Below are 21,981 nucleotides of genomic sequence, written 5' to 3'. Positions count from 1 at the left end.
TCAGTACATAAAATTAAAGAGGTCCTTCAGTCCCAGACCAAAAAAAATAAACGTCATCAATTACAAATACTGTAGCTGCTGACTTTAAGTAAGTCCCTGGCTTATTAAACCCTGGCTGGTTCTTCACCAGTCTTTGGGCCCCAGGCACCTCCATGCTAACTGTGGGAAGCCGGGTGTGACTCTGCAGCTTTGCAGGCAGCTCCCCACTACACATGCTTGTGCCATGCTATGCCCTAGAGATGGTCCTGCAGCCTTTTGGGACCTGTGACGTATTCCAAAAGGTTGCATGCAGAGAGGGTGGGAAGCTGAAGCGGGAAGTGTTAAAACCAAGTCCCCACAGCCCCTAAAAAAAAGGAAAGTGTCTGAAAGGTGAGGAGGGCAGGAGGAGGCATAAAAGTGGAACTTCTTTTTAGGAGTTAAGTTCTGCTTTAACTTTTAACTTTCATTTTTCAGCCAACTATCCTGAATGCAGCAGCTCACTAGTCTTTTTCAGTATCTCAGATCTCAGGGCCTCAGTGTAAATTTTAAGCCCTTGTAACCCTTCCACCACCACAACAAGCAAGTGCTGAAAGAGAAGGCCTACTAGTAAGTAAAAAAAAAAATCTCAAACACAAGATTTGTAGTAGCAACACTAATGACCATTATAATATTCTATATTATGGCATAATTGTTGGTATTAAATCACACTACACACATTTGCAAATACTGTATATGTGAAAGCCACAGTGCCTTGCCAAGGCTCCTCTGTATACTGTGGTCTTAACTCATCATTTTGAGGTTCCGAGTTGGAACAAATATAGCAATGAAATAATAAAGGGTAGGTTTGCCTGGAGGGAGCCAACTCCTTAAAGGTACAGGAACACATCAGACACCCAGCAAGCGCACAATGGCAGCTGAAAGCATTCAATGTGTCCCGGCATTAAATTCAATTGTGCAGATAAATGCCAACCACCTTAGAAGAGGTTTGGCACTGCGGCTTTCACATACATTTGCAAGTGTGTGCAAAAAAAGCTTCTCTTTCCGTGCAAACTGTTAGACAGGGCTAAATTGGTTTTGTTGCAGGCTAGCTGGTAAGTGTGCTGGAAATTTTCTGTTGTTTGTAATGTGCAAAGCACCTTCCATGTGCTCCTTACTGTAAAGGCTAGTTATAGATTGGGATGGTTGTCATTCATCTGCACATCTTGCCAGTTTTTTCCTGAGGAGACACTCTGGAATGCTTGCTTTAGACATAAGGAGTTAATTACAGTGCTGACCCGCAGTGGCGTCTCGAGGCAGGTGCGGGGGGTGCGCGCCACACCAGGTGACACCTACCGCATGGGGTGACACCGGACCTGCTCCACGAAAAGGTAACTTGTAAAGCAAGTCGACAATCCCCACAGGATGGATCGGATCTGCAGATTGGGGAGCATAATGGATAGGACTCCGATCCATTATGCTCAATCCACAGATCCAAACCATCTTGCGGGGATCGTCGGCATGCAACCTATACGGGATGACACCAGACCCGCTCCACGAAAAGGTAAGTTGTAAAGAAAGCCGATGATCCCCACAGGATGGATCGGATCTGCGGATCGGGGAGCATAATGGATTGGAGTCCGAACCATTATGCTCAATCCGCAGATCCGATCCATTCTGTGGAGATTGTCGGAGGGGATCTCACCAAGTGTTATCGCACCGGGTGACACCAACCCTAGGACGCCCCTGCTGACCCGGTTTCTCCTTACTGCACAGCCTGCAAAGGGGGATTTGTTACTAGCAACAATAATGCTTAAATCTCCTCCTGTGTGTCTGATGTCAGCTCTTTTAACTGGAGACATCACAGGGGATACAGAGTCGGTGTCAACAGAAACCTCTGCAATCCTTAATAATAAAGTACTGGGTTTGTGGTATCTTCACATATACACCAATTTTTAATGTTGAATTTGACTTAAGGACCCCCCTAATAGGTCCCCTTTTACTCCCAGGCCCCATATCAGCAGCATGGGCTAACATGGCTATTGTTATACCATTGGTACCCACAACTTTATAATCCATGGCATTATTTGAAATTCATAACCCACAAAAACAGTAAAAATGTTTGGCTGATAATTATTGCGATCTTTCCTTTTTTCATCAATGCCAGCACTGATTTTCTGAACTACTTTATACAGTGCAATATGTTTCACCAAGGCTTTTCACCCATTTTGTATGTGTATTAGGCTGCTGAAAATCATCTTCTCATTCAGTGAGTATTGTGACGAACGCGGTGCCCGACCCCTGCCCTTCTCACCAACTTGTGACAAAGCACCAGCCGATCTCACACCGCGCTGTCACTTGCGTAACAATGCCACTCTCAGCTGCACCCTGCACAAAGATTTTCCAGCTCGCAGGACCACAACCAGGGGCAGACTGACATCTCATGGGGCCCCTGGGCAATAGGGGATCATGGGGCTCCTGTGTCCTTGCCCAAACTCAAAAAAGCCTATGAAAAAGGTACCAGGGGCATCTCATGGGGCCCCCTACTGACCCCGGGCCCTCGGGCAGTGCCCGAGTTTCCAAATGGTCAGTCCGCCCCTGACCACAACCTAGGTGCCAGCAGCCTCAGAGCGATGGCCACTGGGTTAAGTTAATTATGCAATTAACCCTTCAAACTCCAAACTGCCACCAGATAGCTTTGGGACTATCAACCCTTCACAATGTTAGCAAGAACAAACATGAACAATAAATGTCTGTAACACACACTGTCACCAGAGACAGGTATATTAAGAGGGTTATTATATACAGTAGCACTTTTCAAGAGACAGGGATTCTTTAGTTTGCATTAAAAGTCTTAGAGATAATTTTAACACTTTTAAAAATAGAGTTTATTAATGAAAAAGTCAAATGGTGCAATTAAATTATTTACAGAAAAAGATGTTACAAAGAAATAAAGAGTACAATAAAGTAACAGAGAAAAAGGAAAGGAGGTAAGAAAGCAGAATACTTGCAAAGTCCTTGGTTTTAGCAGAGTCCAATTGTCCAAGCAAATAACGTTGCCTTGGCTCTCTTGGGTGTTTCTTGGTTGATGGTAAATGAGAGCTCCCCTACTAGATCTGGTCAGTCCCTTTTCTATGATATCAAAGAGGTGTTGCCTGAGAACAACTGACCAATCATCCGGTTTAGGGGATGGGTGCTAGGAGGTCACCAAATTTATTACCAAGTTCCAACTACAGTTTCATACTAATATTAACAACTTCCAATATGTGCAGGTGGTATTCTAGCAACTGGCAGATTATTATTCAGAATTATATTTAGATCCCAGGGATACCAAACACAGCACAGCATACCTTTGTCACCCAGGAGGGAGGAGACTGCTTTCTCCCCTTCCCTATGTAATACCATAGTTATGTATGACCTTGATTTGTTCAGTATGATATTCCCCATTCAAATATATACCCAAAATTAATGTGCCCTGTTCCTGTTGAATTCTATTAATTGTATGTGGAATTGTTACGTTGTGGGATAGACGTTTTATGGCATGCTCTATATTCCTAGAGCCTTAAAGGTCACATGTGACGGCTTGACTGAGTTATTATTGTTTTACGATAGGGCAGTGGAAAGTGTTTTTCATGGTTTGTGGAAATAGACATCCTGCCTAGACTAATTAGCTGTTTACAGCTCTGGTCAGGTCTGGACACTGCATCTTTTTGCGTTTTAATTAAGATAAGAGGTTCTTTTGAAGTTTGTTAAAAGTTTAAGCTACAAATTCCATAGTTTGCAAAGGGGGGGAGGCAGTAGGAACACTGCTCATGAGACTTTCACACGATGGCTTTTGAGTACAACTTCCATGTCTTTATTGCGCACAATTGTTACAGGTATCACTGTGCAAATTCATAGAGCAACCTCTTTGTCAACACTCAGAGCCCATTCACATTAGTGCGTTGTGTTAACGCTCAGTAATGCACAATTATCAGTGTTGGTGCAATGTGGTGCCATTCATTCTGAATAAAGCAGTCAATCTTTCTAGTGCATGTGTTTTAAAATATATGGACTAATTAAAGTATAACTAAAGGCAAAATGTTTTCTTTAGTTTTAGATAGAGTGGAGATGGATTAGAACACTTATCACTTTCTATTGCTGCCTGTGCCCCCTGTTAAAGAGATTCACCCTCTTTATTTTTGCTGTTTATCATTATCATTGAAAGTGAAAATAAAAGAAAATCCCAAATTTTGGGTTGTCCCCAGAAAAGTAGAAGATGGGAAATCTTCCAATAGGGACACTAGTTCTGGTTACCTGGGGGTCCCAAAGGAATTCCCTTAATTTGCATGGATTTCCTTTTACTTCCTGTTTAGCTATGGGACAGGAAGTGAAGGTAAATCTTTGCAATGGGACACAGATGTCAAAACAAAAAAAAATCTGGCAGAGGTTATTCCTCCCTTGCTCTATCCAGTATGAAAAAAAAGTTGTGCCTAGTTCTACATTAACCTTTTATAAGTGCATGGTGCATGTCACATTATGCAAAAGAAAGTTATTTAGTCTGAATAGCATCCCATTTTACATGGAATAATTAACCGCCTGTAAATTCTCACTGAATGTCACATTGTGTGTTACATAGTCATTCATTCTGAGTGGCACCCCGATGCACCTTGTCAAAGGGCAGTGCCTGTCTGTCAAGCACCTTTTTTGGTTTGGTTTGGTGTGTTAGGCCACCCATTTCAATGAATGGACTGCCTTAATGCACCACACATTTAGACATGTGCACTGTGACACCTCAATGGTGTGAATGAGCTATTAGGGACATATTGGCAAAGCACTGAATGTGACACTCCAAGTATTTAATGATGGTTAATCATTCCCTGTACTTTTAGGCGCTTGGACTAGGGAGAATGACTGCTTATTGTATAGGTCACTAGATCTTAGTTTCGAGCTAAGTAAAGCCCTGTATACACGTTGAAAATATCGGACGAATGATCGTCCGTTTTTTTTTGCATGCTAGTATCATATCGAAAGTGAAGAGGTTACTAAAGTTACGAATATTCTTGAATAAAAATTCAGAAGTGATGTAATAGAATGTAGCACTACCCTCTTAGGAGTTGCTAAAGATTTGGGTCCCCCTATAGTCCTGCACAGTCAGGCAACACGCATTTTCTTCAGACCTTGCACACTGGAGTTAATAAACAGTCTTTGAGCTTGGTTTTTAGGTTTTATTAAGGGGTTTGAACTTCGATGGAGTTGAGAGGTGTATGGGATGCCCAAGGAACTACAACTTGAGGACAAACTCCTTAGCAACTATGTACAAGTCTCTATACAGCAAAATCTCTTCTTGGAGAGTTCTCCTGGTGTATCACCCCAGATCCAAGATTAATTCTTTTCTTCACCCAGCTGCCTGAGGGAATCCCTGGGCAAGAATACAAGAAGCTGCCACTTTAGATGAAAGCAGTCCCAGATGAGGAGCTAGTCAGGTTTCCCACCAGAATGCTCTCTCCCCTTATCAGGCCCAGGGGGTGTAGGATTACTCACTCAGTCCTCTCCAGTAATACATGAACATAAAATATGCATCACTAAAAATTGGATATTAAAATAGATAATAAAATGTACATGATATACGTGTGCAAATGAGCAACATAACTTAGTGCTGAAACCAATGATGTAAAGCAATCTCAAATATCCTGAAGGAAAAAGGTGCATATAGTGACAATAGTGCCAAAGCCAGTCTATTCAGTCGTATTGCAAAATGATAAAAACAATCCGTGACATCTGTGGCTTAGAAAGTGAATGCTGATTGCACTAACCAGATAGCGCAATTATTGCGCATTGGAGTAAATAGGACCTACTCCTGGTCATCTGGATCTGGAGCACTGCAACGTGGCTCGTCACCAGGTCACCAGCATTCAGGTACTATGCGTCCAAAGGTAGAAAGCTCATCATCAGGTATTCCGTCATCAGCCACCAGAGGAATGTTAAGCCGCTCTCATATGTCAGGAATCACCTTAGGGGGGGCTCGCAGGACAAACAAGCCCAGAAGAGAGGTATCCGATAGTGTAGTATTTTTATTAAAGGATGTAATATAAAAACAGGTAAACAACTTACATAAAATATCAAGATGGCCACCGGTCGTTCATAAGGACCGTGCGGGCTAAGGTCACTGTGTGGGGGCACCTTCCTGATGCATTTCGTGTAAGTACACTTTTTCAGGTGCCCATCTGACCACAACACTTTCTCCCACTCCTTCTCTGAATCATTTAGATGTTTACTGGCAAACGTCAGACTTTCACATTTACATGTGCCTTCTTGAGGAGGGGGACCTTGCGGGCGCTGCAGGATTTCAATCCATGGAGGCATATTGTGTTACCAATGGTTTATTTGGTGACTGTGGTCCCAACTGCCTTGAGCTCATTCACAAACTACTCCCAAGTAATTCTGGGTTGATCCCTCATTTGTCTCATCATCCTTACCCCATGAGGCGAAATCTTGCTTGGATCTCTAGACCGAGGGCAACTGATGGTTATTTTGTATTTCTTCCATTTGCGAATAATCACTCCAACAGTTGTCTCTTCTCACCAAGCTTCTTGCTGATGGTCTTATAGCCAATTTCAGCCATGTGCAGGTCTACAATCTTGTCCCTGATGTCCTTTGACAGCTCTTTGGTCATTTGCCCATAATGATGGTGAGGTTTGAATGGAAGAAAGAGATTCTGTGCACAGGTGTCTTTAGGAGCACCTTCTTAAATTGACAGGACTAATCTGTGGCCCACATGAGCACATAGCCAGTCTGTAGGAGCCAGAATTATTGTTGGTTGGTAGGGAATCAAACACTTATTTTACTCACTGAACTGCAACTCAATTTAAAGCATATTTTTTTTTCTGGATTTTTGTTTGATATTCTGTCTCTATCATTTAAAATATACCTATGATAAAAAATGATAGACCCTTCATTTCTTTGTAAGTGGGAAAACTTACAAAAGCTGCAGGGGATCAAATAATTGCATTCCCCACTGTATACCCAGGTCCAGCCAACAATTAAAGTGATCACTTAAAAGTGTCTGGAAACCTATATTTTTTTAATAAAAACATGTCACCAACTTACCTGCTCTGTGCAATCATTTTGCACAGAGTAGCCCCAATCCTACTTTTCTGGGGTCCCCTCTGCCAAGTGCCCCCCATAGCAAGCCGAATGCTATGGGGGCACTCATGCAGGCTCACTCCTAAGACACATCTGTGTGTCCATTGACACACAGAGTAGAGTGTTGCTCGGCTCTGCCCCCTGCTCTCTCCGCACTGGCTGCGATTGACAGTTGCCAATGGCTCCTGCTACTGTCTCTGAGGGAGAGAGCCTCAGTGCTGGATCGAGATTGGACTTAGGTAAGCATGTTGGGGGGGAGCTGCACTCGGAAGGTTTTTTTTACCTTTATGCAGTAAAGGCATTAGGTTAAAAAAAGACCTTCAGCCTCTAGAATCATTTTAAGGAGAAGAAAAGATGATTATTAATTTTTAATTTTATAGCCACCGTTTAAGTTCCAATTTCCAGAAACTGTTAGTAAAAAGCCTGCATAGAGTGTCTTAGTGCCCATGATTGGACTTTATTACTATTGCAGCCATTACTAGCATTACTAGCACCTGAGGGGCTTCTTTTGAAAAAACAGGGACTATTGATTCTAATGGGAAACAAAGAGGTGCTGATTTGGTGCAGACTGAAGAGTGCTGTAAATGCTGACTATTATTATTAAGGTAGGCATACATGGACGGGCTGAATCAGTCTAAATTTAGGCTGTGAATGGCTCTGACAACACCACCCAGGTTGATCAAATCAACTGAGTTAGGTGGAAAATATTCCGTCAAAGAGTGACTGCATCCTATCAGATGCATGCCCTATTCAGGTATTCAGACAGCCGCGGTTGCTGTGGCTGTCTGAATACTATGCTTGGCATGTAGTGTGGAAGTAGAAATCGATTGCTTTTCTCTCATTCAATCTATGGAATGAATGAGAAAAATCTAAATGTGTATTGCTAGCTTTAGTGGAGGGGGATTTTGCTTATACCAGCTACTGTACCTAAATAAAGCAGAGAGTGATTAAAGATCTTTTGAGGTTTTAAGACCTGTATATTAGAACACTCAGAGCAGCTAGCTGTACTGTGTCATTGTACAGGTGTGTAAGTCTGATAACCAGTGACTAAGTAGTAAGTGTTTCTGCTTCAGAATGCAAAAACAGATCCTCTCTGAATGTAGCAACCAGCCCAGAAAACCACATCTGGAATATTACTTCCCTCTGTATTTTATTGTATGAGTAAAGCAAGCCTTAAGATTTCTTTAAAAAGTTTTATAATAAAGGCCAGCAGTCTAAAAAAAGAAATAAAGAGTTCAAGAAATAAATTACAAAACACAGCAACCTATAACAACTCAACTCATTAAAATGACTAACGTAGGGCCAACATAAGCTAGATTCTGATCGGTTATCAGTTGGCAATTGTATTTATTTCTTTGCTTCTTGCGTTGGTTTATTGAATAAAAAGGTTAGTCTAGCAGGATGTTAGGACAGAAACCTCAAAAGCTTGTGTTGTTTTACTGCAGATAACCAGGGGCGTATCTGCTGCAAGGCAAACAAGGCGTTTGCCTAGGGCAGCAGTTTTCAGGGGGGAGGCCCTGCCCCCAAGCAGAAGGGACAAAGGACCAGGGCTTGGCAGGTTAGGAGAGCTTGGCAGGGCTCGGGCGGGAGGCAGGCTCAGGTGGAAGGCAGGGTTTAGACGGGGGCGGGCTCAGCAAGTTTTGAGCAGGGGAAGGTGGGCTCGGCTTATGTCATCTTGAGTTAATGGCAAGCCAGCTGTCTTACCCTCTCTGTGCCTTCCCGGAGCTCTGATTCCCTGTTGTACCCACTGCCATCATTAAGATCCGGCAAGAAGCCCAGAGCCGGACTGACCATTGCAGCTATGCTCCGCTTACCCGGCCTCTCTGCAGCCAGCCGGCTGTCTATTCCATTCACTGCATAGGGCCGGAGGGCGGAGCCTAGAGGTCAGCTGACAGTGCAGAGGGGGTGCAGAAGAGGAGACCATCGCTGCATGGCAGGTATCAGTGCAGCCGCAGACACCACGGACCCCAGATAAGGGCCCCTTTACTTGTCAAAGAGAGTCTCCCCCTCTCTCTCTCCTCCCCTCTCTCTTCTCCCCCCTCTCTGTTCTCCCCCCCCCTCTATGTTCTCCCCCCCCCTCTCTTCTCTCCCTCACTCTCTCTCCCTGTCTCCCCCTTTCTTCCCCCCTCTCTCTCCCTGTCGCTCCCTCCCTCCCTCTCTCTTCTCCTCACTCTCATTTTGCACAAGATAAAAGTAGTCTGGGGGCTAACAAGCCTCTGGATTACTTTTACAGGCGGCGGAAGGGTGTCCCTCCCCCTCCTGCCACCGACGCCTTTACCAGGCTCTACCATGCAGTCCCAATGCAAATGATCAGACTGATCTGTGTCTGATCGCATGCATTGGGAGGCCAGAGGAGAGATTTGGGGTCTAATAGACCATAGATCTCTCCATAAACAGGAACTGTCATGGCGTATGCTATCACAAGGGATGTTGTTCATCCCTTGTAATAGAAATAAAGTTGATCAAAAAAAAGTTAAAAAGGTACAGTGTACAAAAAAAATGTAAATAAAGAAAAAATAAAATTAAAAAAAAAATGAAAGCACCCCCGTTCCCCCATGCTCACAGGCAGATAGGTCCCTCACGCATATGTAAATGGAGTTCGCACCACACATGTGAGGTACTGCCATGAAAGTCAAAGTGAGAGTTCTAGCACCAGACCTCCTGTGTTACTCTAAACAGGTAACTTGTAAAGGCTTTTAAATTTTGCCTATGGAGATTTTTAGGTACCATAATTTGGCACCAAATGGTATACCATGGCTGGAGTGGGACAAATTCAGATGGTGGGGGTTGCCCGATTTTAGTCTTTCTGGGGAAGGAGGGGACGCCCAATTTTAGTCTTGCCTAGGGCAACACAAAACCAAAGTACATCACTGCATATAACAATTCATCTTATAGAATGAAATACTGAAATAACAAAACATCATTTTTTTCTCTGTACTTTCCATTAAAGTACTGAAGTATTAATTAAAGTATTAACCACTTGCCTACCGGGCACTTATACCCCCTTCCTTACCAGGCCAATTTTCAGCTTTCAGCGCTGCCGCACTTTGATTGACAATTGCGCGGTCATGCAACATTGTACCCATATGAAATTTTGATAATTTTTTTCTCACAAATAGAGCTTTCTTTTGGTGGTATTTAATCGCCACTGGGCGCTTTACTTTTTGTGCTATAAATAAAAAAAGTGCAAAAAATTTGAAAAAAAAAAAAAGTTTGTTTCTTTTATAAAATTTTTCAAACAGGTATTTTTTCTCCTTCACTGATGTGCGTTGATGAGGCAGCACTGATGGGCACTGATAGGCGGCACTGATGGGCACTGATAGGCAGCACTAAAGGGCACTGATAGGCAGTACTAATGAGGTGGCACGGATAGGCGGCACTGATAGACAGCACTAATTAGGGGTCACGGATAGGCGGCACTGATATGCAGCACTGATAGGCGGCACTGATAGGTGACACTGATTATGGGTACTGATAGACGGCACTGACTGGCATCACTGCTGGGCACTGACTAGCGGCACTGACTGGCAAAACCCCTGGGCACTGACTGGTGGCACTGACTGGCAGCACTGCTGGGCTGCACTGGTGGGTGGCACTGGTGGGCAGCACTGGTGGGTGGGCACAGGTGGGTGGCACTGGTGGGCACAGGTGGGTGGCACTGGTGGACACAGGTGGGTGGGCACAGGTGGGTGGCACTGCTGGGCACATGTAGGTGGCACTTCTGGGCACAGGTAGGTGGCACTGCAGAGTGGCACAGGTGGGTGCACTGCTGGGCACAGGTGGGGGCACTGCTGGGCACAGGTGGGTGCACTGCTGGGCACGGGTGGGCGGAGCTAGTGGGCGCACTGCTGGGCGGAAGTTGCGGGTGTCACTGCTGGGCACCGATCATCAGGGCACTGATCATCAGTGCCCTGATGATCGGTGCCGATCCCCGCTCTGACAACTGCCGGTTCTCGGCAGTACTTTCCTCACGATCTGACAGCGTGAGGAAAGTGCAGCCGAGAACCGGCACTTGCATTTCCATGTGATCAGCGTGTCATTGGACACCGCTGATCACGTGGTAAAAGGCCGGTATGATCGGCCTTTTACCACATCTCGTGATCAGCTGTGTCCGTAGGACACAGCGATCACGGAGATCGCCGGGTGCGCGCCCCCTGGGGCGCGCAGGAGAGCGCGTTCTGGGAGGACGTCAGAACTGGCCGGCCGCGGTGAAGCCGTCATTCGGCTATGCGCGGTCGGCAAGAGGTTAATAAATCATCCAGTTTTATCTTGAACCAGTGAATAAGGTATTGTCTTTATAAATATGACAAAATACATACATTCATTAACAAAAACAAACTCAAAAAATCGAGTAAGGAATCACATTTGCATTGCAGCACAGATACAATCCCAGCATGCATTCAAATGACAATACCTTTTTTTTACCACAGTGCAAAAAAATGAATGCATCTACGTTGCAGCAAATTGATTCATACATGTTGACTGCCAACACGTGTATATCTTGCTTACTAAATTGTGATTGGCTTTCTCAACTGCCTTGTAATTTTTACTAGGATTATAAAACAGCCCATCACAATAGATTGACAATTAAACTATTCAGGCAAGGGGAATTAAACAATAAATGCAAGGGGAATTCTGACAACTGCCATACAGAGGCTATTGTCAAGAGATACTTTGAACCTGTTTTGAGTTGTAATTAAGCTGGGTAAAATCAATGGTGGAGTTAAATAGAGAGAATAACAAATTAACAAAAATCATAATTGGTTGTAACAATATCAACTTTCTGTGTGCTGATTCTCCAGTTGATTTTTCATGTCTTAAAACAGACAAAAAGGTAGTTTCAATAAAAATAAAGATGTTTCGGTACACAAAATGGTAAAATGATGTAAAACAACTTCATTAAAGTGTCATATGAAGTGATTAAAGAATGCTGAACTAACTTAGCTATGATGGCGAGGGGAATGTGCAAAGTGCTAGGTGATAAATGAATTATTATGCTTTGGCCCCTCCCAATTCCATTGGAAACATTACTAACTGCTAGAGGCACCGAGGGCAGGACAGCATACCATGAGCTAGGACGGCAATGCTTACAAAGTATTGGCATCCTCTTACCATCACTACAGCAGTCTGGTTGTTGGGATATTACCCTAATAAGTGACATGCTCAGGAAGGCATAGCACTATTCATATCTTGCTGCAACTAAATACATTTCACAATTAAATTAACAGATTCATTTGCTAATTATGATGAGCAAAATACTCAGGAAAAATTACATTAAACCAGGAGAAAAAGTAAAAAAAGAATGAAAGTACAAGGGTCTGAATTATGGTAAAAAAATATATTTTCATATTTTAGTGCCGCTGAAAGAAAAATATGTCAAATTGCTCTGGGTGACAAACACATTTTTATACACGAGGACCATTATAAGTGGTTTCAGAGCTAAACTATTTTACAGTACATGATACTGTAAAAATAATACACATTCATAAATCACAACTCTAACTACACGTACATACAATTAATTTTGCACTCATTTAAATCACACAAATAAATTACTAGAATTAAAGTTAAATACCTATTAATTGAACGCCACATAGTTCAACTAGAGACATCGCTTTTGTCATTGAGGTTCTTCTTAGTTTTGTTCATACTAATTAGCATGGGAATACCCAGTGTTTCTGTCATGGTCATCATTTTCTTTATTTTGTTATGCTTCTTTTCTTTACCTCTAAAAAAAAACCAAAAAAAAACCAAAGGTTAAAATATAAATATGACATAATGCATCTTGGGAGACTTGTTTGTAAACGCCATGTTTGAATCATATTTATAATTGCAGTGTGTTTGACACAGTCTAAATAAGCCCCAACTTCTATTCCACATGTGCCGAATCCATCCCTCCAGGTCATTTCATGTGGCCGTCAGCTGCAGCACCCCCTAGTCTTTGCCCCCACCTTGCCTGAGCAGTCAGTAACTGGAAGGGAGACAGAACCCCTCAGCCAGATCCTCCGTCACTCTGTGCAGCCAGGGACAGGCTCATCTCCATCCCCTCCTCTCCTGTCTCAGCAGTCAGTAGCAAAGAAGAGGATTGAGCTCCTCCTACAGATCCTGTGTCTCTCTTTGCAGCTTAGGACAGGCCATCTCCACCCCCCACCCCCTTTTCTGTCCCAGCATTCAGCAGCAGAGAGGAGTACAGACCTTCTTTGCCAGATCCTGCATTTCTCCATGCAGCCATGGACAGGATCGTCTCTGTACCCCCTTTCCCATCTCAGCAGTCCACAGTAGAGAGGATGACAGATCTCCTACATATGCTGTGCCTCTCTGTGCAGTTGCAGCATTCCCTCGTTTCTGCCTCCCCTGGTCTCAGCATTCAGCAGACTCCAGTCCTTCTCCAGACCCTACCCTTTCTGCTTCCAAGCTCTGCCCCAAGTTTATTCCCTGCAGCAGCAGTAAGGGGGGTGCACTGTAATGCAATGGAGAGTGGGGGACTCTTGACTTCTGATGGTGGGGGGCTCTTGACATCTGATGTAAGGGAGGGTGGGGAGCTCTGGACATCTAGTCTTACAGGTACAACTGGCCCTTTGAGGGCAACCATAATGCTGATGCAGCTAGACATGCTGATGCGGTTAGACACCCCTGTTCTATTCTATTTTCTCTCACTACAGAAGCCTTGGCATTGGTGTAAGACATGAATTAGGGCAACACTTTGGCTAGCATACATATTGAACCACTTGACTTTCGTCTAGGCTACAGGTACTCAGTGTGTAACAAATCTGGCCATTCATGGCAATAGCCAAGTTAGGTAGATGTAGACAGGCCAGGAGGCTACCAAGAGTCTACATTCGTTCAGACGTTTCTGGATGCCCTCTAGCCATAAATAATTTATTCAGACAGTTCTGTATCTGCGTGGCAAGCTCTTGCCCTGGAAAAGCAGTCATTAGCCTACAAATAGACCAGTTAAAGACAGAGGGCCTAAAATGAGCTTTCCCTGTGATCATCTGCACATACAAGAGGCTTTTTAAATACTTAAAACGAAACTTCACTCTCTCAATCAGCATGGACTATTTCTAATCCTTATGCTGCTAGCATTAGTAAAGTATATCATATTTACTTGTTTTAACCTTTTCTTTTTTTGTATTCCTTCATTAACTTCCTGGTTTCCGTGCCTAAGGAAATGATGTCATGCATCCCAGGAGTCTTCAGGAGGGGAAGGAGCTCAGCCAATGCCTGAGCGAAGGACAGATGGATTCCAGGAAGTAACTGCTATGTGAAACATCTGCCCTTACTCAAGATGACCACTGCCAGAAATGCCAGGAGGTGTTTTTCAAAATGTTTTCTTAGCAAAATAAAGCATGGAGGCATGAATGGATGGAGGAGTTTGTTTTGAATATTAAAAATGAATTGTATAGCATTTTTGGTTTGTGGTGCTCAGATGCAGTGCAGTTCCACTTTAAGTTGGAATCTAAGCATTTGAATCTGAGGTTTAAATCGTCTTAACTTACCCAATCTCCTTCACCTTCTGAATAACCCAGGGCAAGTTAGGTCTGGAGTAAAGAATCTTGCTTTCTTTTGTGATAAACCTGGAAGAAATACATAGTATTTGAGAACACTTCATAAGTGTTTATTAGCATTAAGATATAAACAGCAGATATGCATATAATCAGAAACTGGCTAGTTTTTGCTCATATCAATGTAAACATTTGTTAAAAGTTAATTCTACAAATATACTGTATGAATATAGCACAAAGCACAGCACCTACCCTCCCCACAATGCACCACTTAGGACCTCAGCAGCCCATCACCAGGATCCAGTACAATCACATGGGGTGCAATTATCCCCAATAATGGGTATTTTTGCCCCACTTCCATTCTCTTCCAGCTCAGTGGCTAAGTAATTAGCACTCCTGCCTGGCAGCACTAGGGTCGTTGGTTTGAATCCCAACCATGACACTATCTGCATAGAGTTTGCATGTTCTTTCAGGGCAGGGACTGATGTGAATGTACAATATAAATGTAAAGCGCTGCGTAAATTGAGGACCCTATACAAGTACCTGTAACAAATAGTAAATACATTCTAATCTTAATACTTACATCACAGCTTCAACACAAGGAGGAGCTGCTGTAGGAGGAAGTCCACTATAGGAACTTTGGATTTAGCTGAGGAGACCTTGGTGCAGCAGGTGCTAAATTTATCAGTGTCTGCAAATAATAACAAGTGTAGAGAATTAACCATCACGTGAAATTCTATGTTATTAAAACAAAATGTAAGGTGACAGCAAACTGCATTTCATATACATACCATTTGATATTTCATAAAGCAATATCTCCACCAAAATGAAGAAATCCCCACCAATTCAGCTTTTGGGTTGGTTGCTTGATTGCTTTTGTGCCTTAGTCTAGAACAGCAAGCCTATAAAAGGTATCACTTTCTTACATCCAGATTCCCAAGATATTTGTTTGTTCTTTCAAATGAGGAATCTGCTACATAACATGACACATCAATTTAGCTAGTGGATAATGGCTTTGCCAATTGGTCCAAATTGAGAATTTAGAGGGAATATTTTACTAATGGCAAGATTGCCTTTTAAAAAAAAATGGTGAAGGATCTGTATATAAAAATCTTCAGAAGAGGTCCTGAGTAGTCTTTACCAGTCAGTCATATGAAAATCGTCATTTTATGGCTGCATGATTAAATACATTCAGTGTTGCAAAAAATCTATTAATAAAAGATGGGATGCAGAAACAAACAGGGAAAATATTGCCCAATAAATAGTTATAACACTGTATTGTCTTCTACTCTTCTTTCTCCTTAAACCCTGCCAAACATTTAAGTCATTTTATAAAAAGTGATACAAATTGGGAGATTTTCTCACAGATTCCTCCCATTGTCCTTGCTTAGTTTCCTTGTGTATATTAGAGGCTGAAGTAAAAAACTCACTAGTTTATGTAGGAAAAATCTTTACTGACCCACTTGTTCCATAAATCAGTTCACATGTAACCATACATCCTTCCACCTGCATATTATCTATCTGCTTACTGTGTGTTCTTCTGTCGCCACTTACCAGCAGATACGGTGACTACTGCAACTGCAAGGAGTGCCATACACAGCATGGTCTTCGTGGAGCACATGATGTTGGGGTATCTTTGACCTTTAGGGCTCTTGTCTTCTCCTGTATGCAGAGCTGCTGAGTACTGATAGCCACATGGAGCCATCTTCTTTTATAGACCCAAAAAGAGGAACTTTACAAAGGCAGAAGGAAATGATGCTGGTATTTCCATGTAGTGATTACAGCTTCAGCACTTACAGGTGAAACCAAAGATGACCAATCTTTTTCTATAGCACTGAATAGCTGAAGATAAAAGAAAAGAAAGAATAATTGTTGCAGAGCTGGCCATCACAGAAACATTGATAATGGTAATGTTGATGATGATAAAAGGTCAATTTAACCAACTTGCTGGTTTATTACATTTTTTATTGACAGCAAGGGCAAAATCTCCTCTTTACAGATCCCAGTTTTCCCCCCTCCACTAAGTCTCACCACTTCTGCTGCATTCAACGGTACATAAAGTATAAATGGAATATTCCACAGGTGAACAGGGAACCTCCTGATAATGGCTCTGGTGGGTAAGCAGAGTTGAGAATTTAGGTACAAAACTGGTGTCACTGGTAGTGTAACTCAAAATTTATTTTTTTTAATATAATAATAGCTTCCATAGTGGAGTTAGGTCCCTTTTACAGTTTTGCCAATGCTGATCTGTTCCCACTGTTGAATGCTACATTATCCTATTATTTGGCAGTGAAGAACTCCTCCTGTTGTTTCTAGGAGGAGGTAAGGAAGAGTCACCAGTTTTCATCAATGGCAGTAGCACCTACATCAACACAAGGCAACTTGTGAAAACAGATGACACCCTCCCCCTGTCATGATGCCTCCCTCTTGTCCTGCTACCCTCCTACCTGTCTCGATGGCCTACTCCTGTCCTGATCTCCCCCTTCCTGCTGCCCCCCTCCTCTCCTGCTGCCTCCTTCCTGTCCTGCTGCCCCCATCACGCTGACCCCCTCCTGTCCCACGACCTCCCCCTGCCATGTCACACTGCCCTCCATTATGCTCCTGTACTGAAGAGGTGGATCTTAAACAGCAAGGGGAGAGATAAATGTAGATGGGGGTGGTCGATTTTAGTCTTGCCTAGGGCAGCAAAAAAGTAAAATACACTACTATGCGAAGGGTCGATGCTGGGACTGCAGGGATGGGTCAGTATGTGGGGACTGCAGGGTTGGGTCAGTATGTGGGGACTGCAGGGATGGGTCAGTATGTGGGGACTGCAGGGATGGGTCAGTATGTGGGGATTGCAGGGATGGGTCAGTATGTGGGGATTGCAGGGATGGGTCAGTATGTGGGGATCGCAGGGATGGGTCAGTATGTGGGGATCGCAGGGATGGGTCAGTATGTGGGGATCGCGGAGATGGGTCAGTATGTGGGGATCGCGGGGACGGGTCAGTATGTGGGGATTACACGGAAGGGTCAGTATGTGGGGATCGCAGGGATGGGTCAGTATGTGGGGATTGCAGGGATGGGTCAGAATGTGGGGATCGCAGGGAAGTGTCAGTATGTGGGGATTGCAGGGATGGGTCAGTATGTGGGGATCGCAGGGATGGGTCAGTGTGTGGTGGATGGGAGGATGGGTCAGTATGTGGGGATCGCAGGGATGGGTCAGTATGTAGGGATTGCAGGGATGGGTCAGTATGTGGGGATTGCAGGGATGGGTCAGTATGTGGGGATTGCAGGGAAGGGTCAGTATGTGGGGATCGCAGGGATGGGTCAGTGTGTGGTGGATGGGAGGATGGATCAGTATGTGGGGACTGCAGGGATGGGTCAGTATGTGGGGACTGCAGGGATGGGTCAGTATGTGGGGACTGCAGGGATGGGTCAGTATGTGGGGACTGCAGGGATGGGTCAGTATGTGGGGACTGCAGGGATGGGTCAGTATATGGGGATTGCAGGGATGGGTCAGTATGTGGGGATCGCAGGGAAGGGTCAGTATGTGGGGATCGCGGGGATGGGTCAGTATGTGGGGATCGCGGGGACGGGTCAGTATGTGGGGATTGCACGGAAGGGTCAGTATGTGGGGATCGCAGGGATGGGTCAGTATGTGGGGATTGCAGGGATGGGTCAGAATGTGGGGATCGCAGGGAAGGGTCAGTATGTGGGGATTGCAGAGATGGGTCAGTATGTGGGGATCGCAGGGATGGGACAGTGTGTGGTGGATGGGAGGATGGGTCAGTATGTGGGGATCGCAGGGATGGGTCAGTATGTAGGGATTGCAGGGATGGGTCAGTATGTGGGGATTGCAGGGATGGGTCAGTATGTGGGGATTGCAGGGATGGGTCAGTATGTGGGGATCGCAGGGATGGGTCAGTGTGTGGTGGATGGGAGGATGGGTCAGTATGTGGGGATCGCAGGGATGGGTCAGTATGTAGGGATTGCAGGGATGGGTCAGTATGTGGGGATTGCAGGGAAGGGTCAGTATGTGGGGGTTGCAGGAATGGGTCAGTATGTGGGGGTTGCAGGGATGGGTCAGTATGTGGGGATCGCAGGGAAGGGTCAGTATGTGGGGATCGCAGGGATGGGTCAGTATGTGGGGATCGCAGGGATGGGTCAGTATGTGGGGATTTCAGGGATGGGTCAGTATGTGGGGATCGCAGGGATGGGTCAGTATGTGGGGATCGCAGGGATGGGTAAGTATGTGGGGATCGCAGGGATGGGTCAGTATGTGGGGATCGCGGGGACGGGTCAGTATGTGGGGATCGCGGGGACGGGTCAGTATGTGGGGATCGCGGGGACGGGTCAGTATGTGGGGATCGCGGGGACGGGTCAGTATGTGGGGATCGCAGGGACGGGTCAGTATGTGGGGATTGCACGGAAGGGTCAGTATGTGGGGATCGCAGGGATGGGTCAGTATGTGGGGATTGCAGGGATGGGTCAGAATGTGGGGATCGCAGGGAAGGGTCAGTATGTGGGGATTGCAGGGATGGGTCAGTATGTGGGGATCGCAGGGATGGGACAGTGTGTGGTGGATGGGAGGATGGGTCAGTATGTGGGGATCGCAGGGATGGGTCAGTATGTAGAGATTGCAGGGATGGGTCAGTATGTGGGGATTGCAGGGAAGGGTCAGTATGTGGGGATCGCAGGGAAGGGTCAGTATGTGGGGATCGCAGGGAAGGGTCAGTATGTGGGGATTGCAGGAATGGGTCAGTATGTGGGGGTTGCAGGGATGGGTCAGTATGTGGGGATCGCAGGGAAGGGTCAGTATGTGGGGATCGCAGGGATGGGTCAGTATGTGGGGATTGCAGGGATGGGTCGGTATGTGGGGATTGCAGGGATGGGTCAGTATGTGGGGATCGCAGGGATGGGTCACTATGTGGGGATCGCAGGGATGGGTCAGTATGTGGGGATTGCGGGGATGGGTCAGTATGTGGGGATCGCGGGGACGGGTCAGTATGTGGGGATCGCAGGGACGGGTCAGTATGTGGGGATCGCAGGGACGGGTCAGTATGTGGGGATCGCAGGGACGGGTCAGTATGTGGGGATCGCAGGGATGGGTCAGAATGTGGGGATCGCAGGGAAGGGTCAGTATGTGGGGATCGCAGGGATGGGTCAGTATGTGGTGGATGGGAGGATGGGTCAGTATGTGGGGATCGCAGGGATGGGTCAGTATGTAGGGATCGCAGGGATGGGTCAGTATGTGGGGATCGCAGGGATGGGTCAGTATGTGGGGATCGCAGGGATGGGTCAGTATGTGGGGGTTGCAGGGATGGGTCAGTATGTGGGGGTTGCAGGGAAGGGTCAGTATGTGGGGATCGCAGGGAAGGGTCAGTATGTGGGGATCGCAGGGATGGGTCAGTATGTGGGGATCGCAGGGATGGGTCAGTATGTGGTGGATGGGAGGATGGGTCAGTATGTGGGGATTGCAGGGATGGGTCAGTATGTAGGGATTGCAGGGATGGGTAAGTAAGTGGGGATTGCAGGGAAGGGTCAGTATGTGGGGATCGCAGGGAAGGGTCAGTATGTGGGGATCGCAGGGATGGGTCAGTATGTGGGGATCGCAGGGATGGGTCAGTATGTGGTGGATGGGAGGATGGGTCAGTATGTGGGGATTGCAGGGATGGGTCAGTATGTGGGGATTGCAGGGATGGGTCAGTATGTGGTGGATGGGAGGATGGGTCAGTATGTGGGGATTGCAGGGATGGGTCAGTATGTAGGGATTGCAGGGATGGGTAAGTATGTGGGGATTGCAGGGATGGGTCAGTATGTGGGAATTGCAGGGATGGGTCAGTATGTGGGAATTGCAGGGATGGGTCAGTATGTGGGGATTGCAGGGATGGATCAGTATGTGGGGATTGCAGGGATGGGTCAGTATGTGGGGATTGCAGGGATGGGTCAGTATGTGGGGATTGCAGGGATGGGTCAGTATGTGGGGATCGCAGGGATGGGTCAGTATGTGGGGATCGCAGGGATGGGTCAGTATGTGGGGATCGCAGGGATGGGTCAGTATGTGGTGGATGGGAGGATGGGTCAGTATGTGGGGATTGCAGGGATGGGTCAGTATGTGGGGATTGCAGGGATGGGTCAGTATGTGGTGGATGGGAGGATGGGTCAGTATGTGGGGATTGCAGGGATGGGTCAGTATGTGGGGATTGCAGGGATGGGTCAGTATGTGGGGATTGCAGGGATGGGTCAGTATGTGGGGATCGCAGGGATGGGTCAGTATGTGGGGATTGCAGGGATGGGTCAGTATGTGGGGATTGCAGGGATGGGTCGGTATGTGGTGGATGGGAGGATGGGTCAGTGTTGTCTGTGATGGATACTACCAGCGCTGATCTCCTCCCACTTCCAGCTCATACATGAGTATGGGGAGCCCTCTCTGTATATGGGTGACACACCATTCCTTCCCCCAGTGAGGACCCCTTTGCTCCCATCCTCACCCACCCACCTGTCTTCTGGATGAAGTACTGACAGCGCCTGCTGCTCACTGCACCCATCATCTGATACTTCATGTCCGTCCCCTCGCCCTTCACTTGCCGACATCGTTCCACCACCTTTACGCATTTGGCGTCCATGTTGGCGGCTCACGGCTCTTCCACTATGAGGCTGACGGTACTTCACGTCCAATCAGATTGCCAGCATGGGGGAGGGGCTCTGTAAGACATAAACAGTGAGTTGTATGACGATCCGCCATGGTTAGCGCCCACCCAAGCAATCATGTGACCATCATGGTGTGGGGCGAAAGTCAGACATGATTGAACAGCGATCTCCACCAATCCGATCTGACAATGTGTGCTGTGCTCATACAATCCTCCACAATTTGACCTTTCTATTACATCCTAGACCACCTAGTAATGGCGGCTGTATTGTAGGCAGGTTCCCTTAATGGGACCTGGGGGTCAGAGGTCACTGGCAATCTGCACAAGCCGGCTCCCTGCTTTGAATCTGCAGCATAGAGGTGACCCCTCTGATAAAGAACACAGACTGCCGGACCCTCAGCCATTTGTTATCTGATTGACCGACATGAAGCCGCCTCTACCCCTTACATGGACTGTTCCGATTGGAGTGCCTTTTTACATGGACTCATCCCATCGGAGTGCCCCCTTACATGCATTGTTCCCATTGGTTTGCTCCTCTGCATGGACTGTTCTCATCGGAGTGCCCCCTTACATGGACTGTTCCCATCGGAGTGCCCCCTTACATGGACTGTTCCCATCACAGTGCCCCCTTTACATGGACTGATCCCATCGGAGTGCCCCCTTAAATGCACTGATCCCATCGGAGTGCCCCCTTAAATGCACTGATCCCATCGGAGTGCCCCTTAAATGCACTGATCCCATCGGAGTGCCCCATTACATGGACT

The 21,981-nt window shown here is 46.0% G+C and overlaps 3 long non-coding RNA genes across 3 annotated transcripts in view; 1 reads left to right on the top strand and 2 right to left on the bottom strand.

Moving 5' to 3' along the window:
- LOC149459180 (uncharacterized) overlaps positions 1 to 14,446 on the top strand; it is a 33,662-nt gene extending 19,216 nt beyond the window's left edge. Inside the window, exon 3 of the long non-coding RNA XR_016313316.1 lies at positions 14,249 to 14,446. This is a non-coding gene — a long non-coding RNA (uncharacterized LOC149459180). The remainder of the gene's footprint in view (positions 1 to 14,248) is intronic.
- A 720-nt stretch (positions 14,447 to 15,166) lies between these two features.
- Positions 15,167 to 17,121, bottom strand: LOC149459179 (uncharacterized). The gene is made up of 3 exons (XR_016313317.1): positions 17,033 to 17,121; positions 16,140 to 16,427; positions 15,167 to 15,276 (listed from the first exon to the last, which is right to left on the bottom strand). It is a non-coding gene; the product is annotated as an uncharacterized LOC149459179 (long non-coding RNA).
- A 3,978-nt stretch (positions 17,122 to 21,099) lies between these two features.
- Positions 21,100 to 21,981, bottom strand: part of LOC149459176 (uncharacterized) — a 38,888-nt gene continuing 38,006 nt past the window's right edge. Inside the window, exon 3 of the long non-coding RNA XR_016313319.1 lies at positions 21,100 to 21,272. This is a non-coding gene — a long non-coding RNA (uncharacterized LOC149459176). The remainder of the gene's footprint in view (positions 21,273 to 21,981) is intronic.

Source organism: Staurois parvus, unplaced genomic scaffold (genome assembly GCF_062004578.1).
Source record: "Staurois parvus isolate SC_StPar_1 unplaced genomic scaffold, SC_StPar_1.0 ptg000270l, whole genome shotgun sequence".
NCBI lineage: Eukaryota > Metazoa > Chordata > Amphibia > Anura > Ranidae > Staurois > Staurois parvus.
The sequence above is the reverse complement of the archived record's forward strand: the minus strand, read 5'-3'. Positions and strand labels throughout refer to the sequence as shown.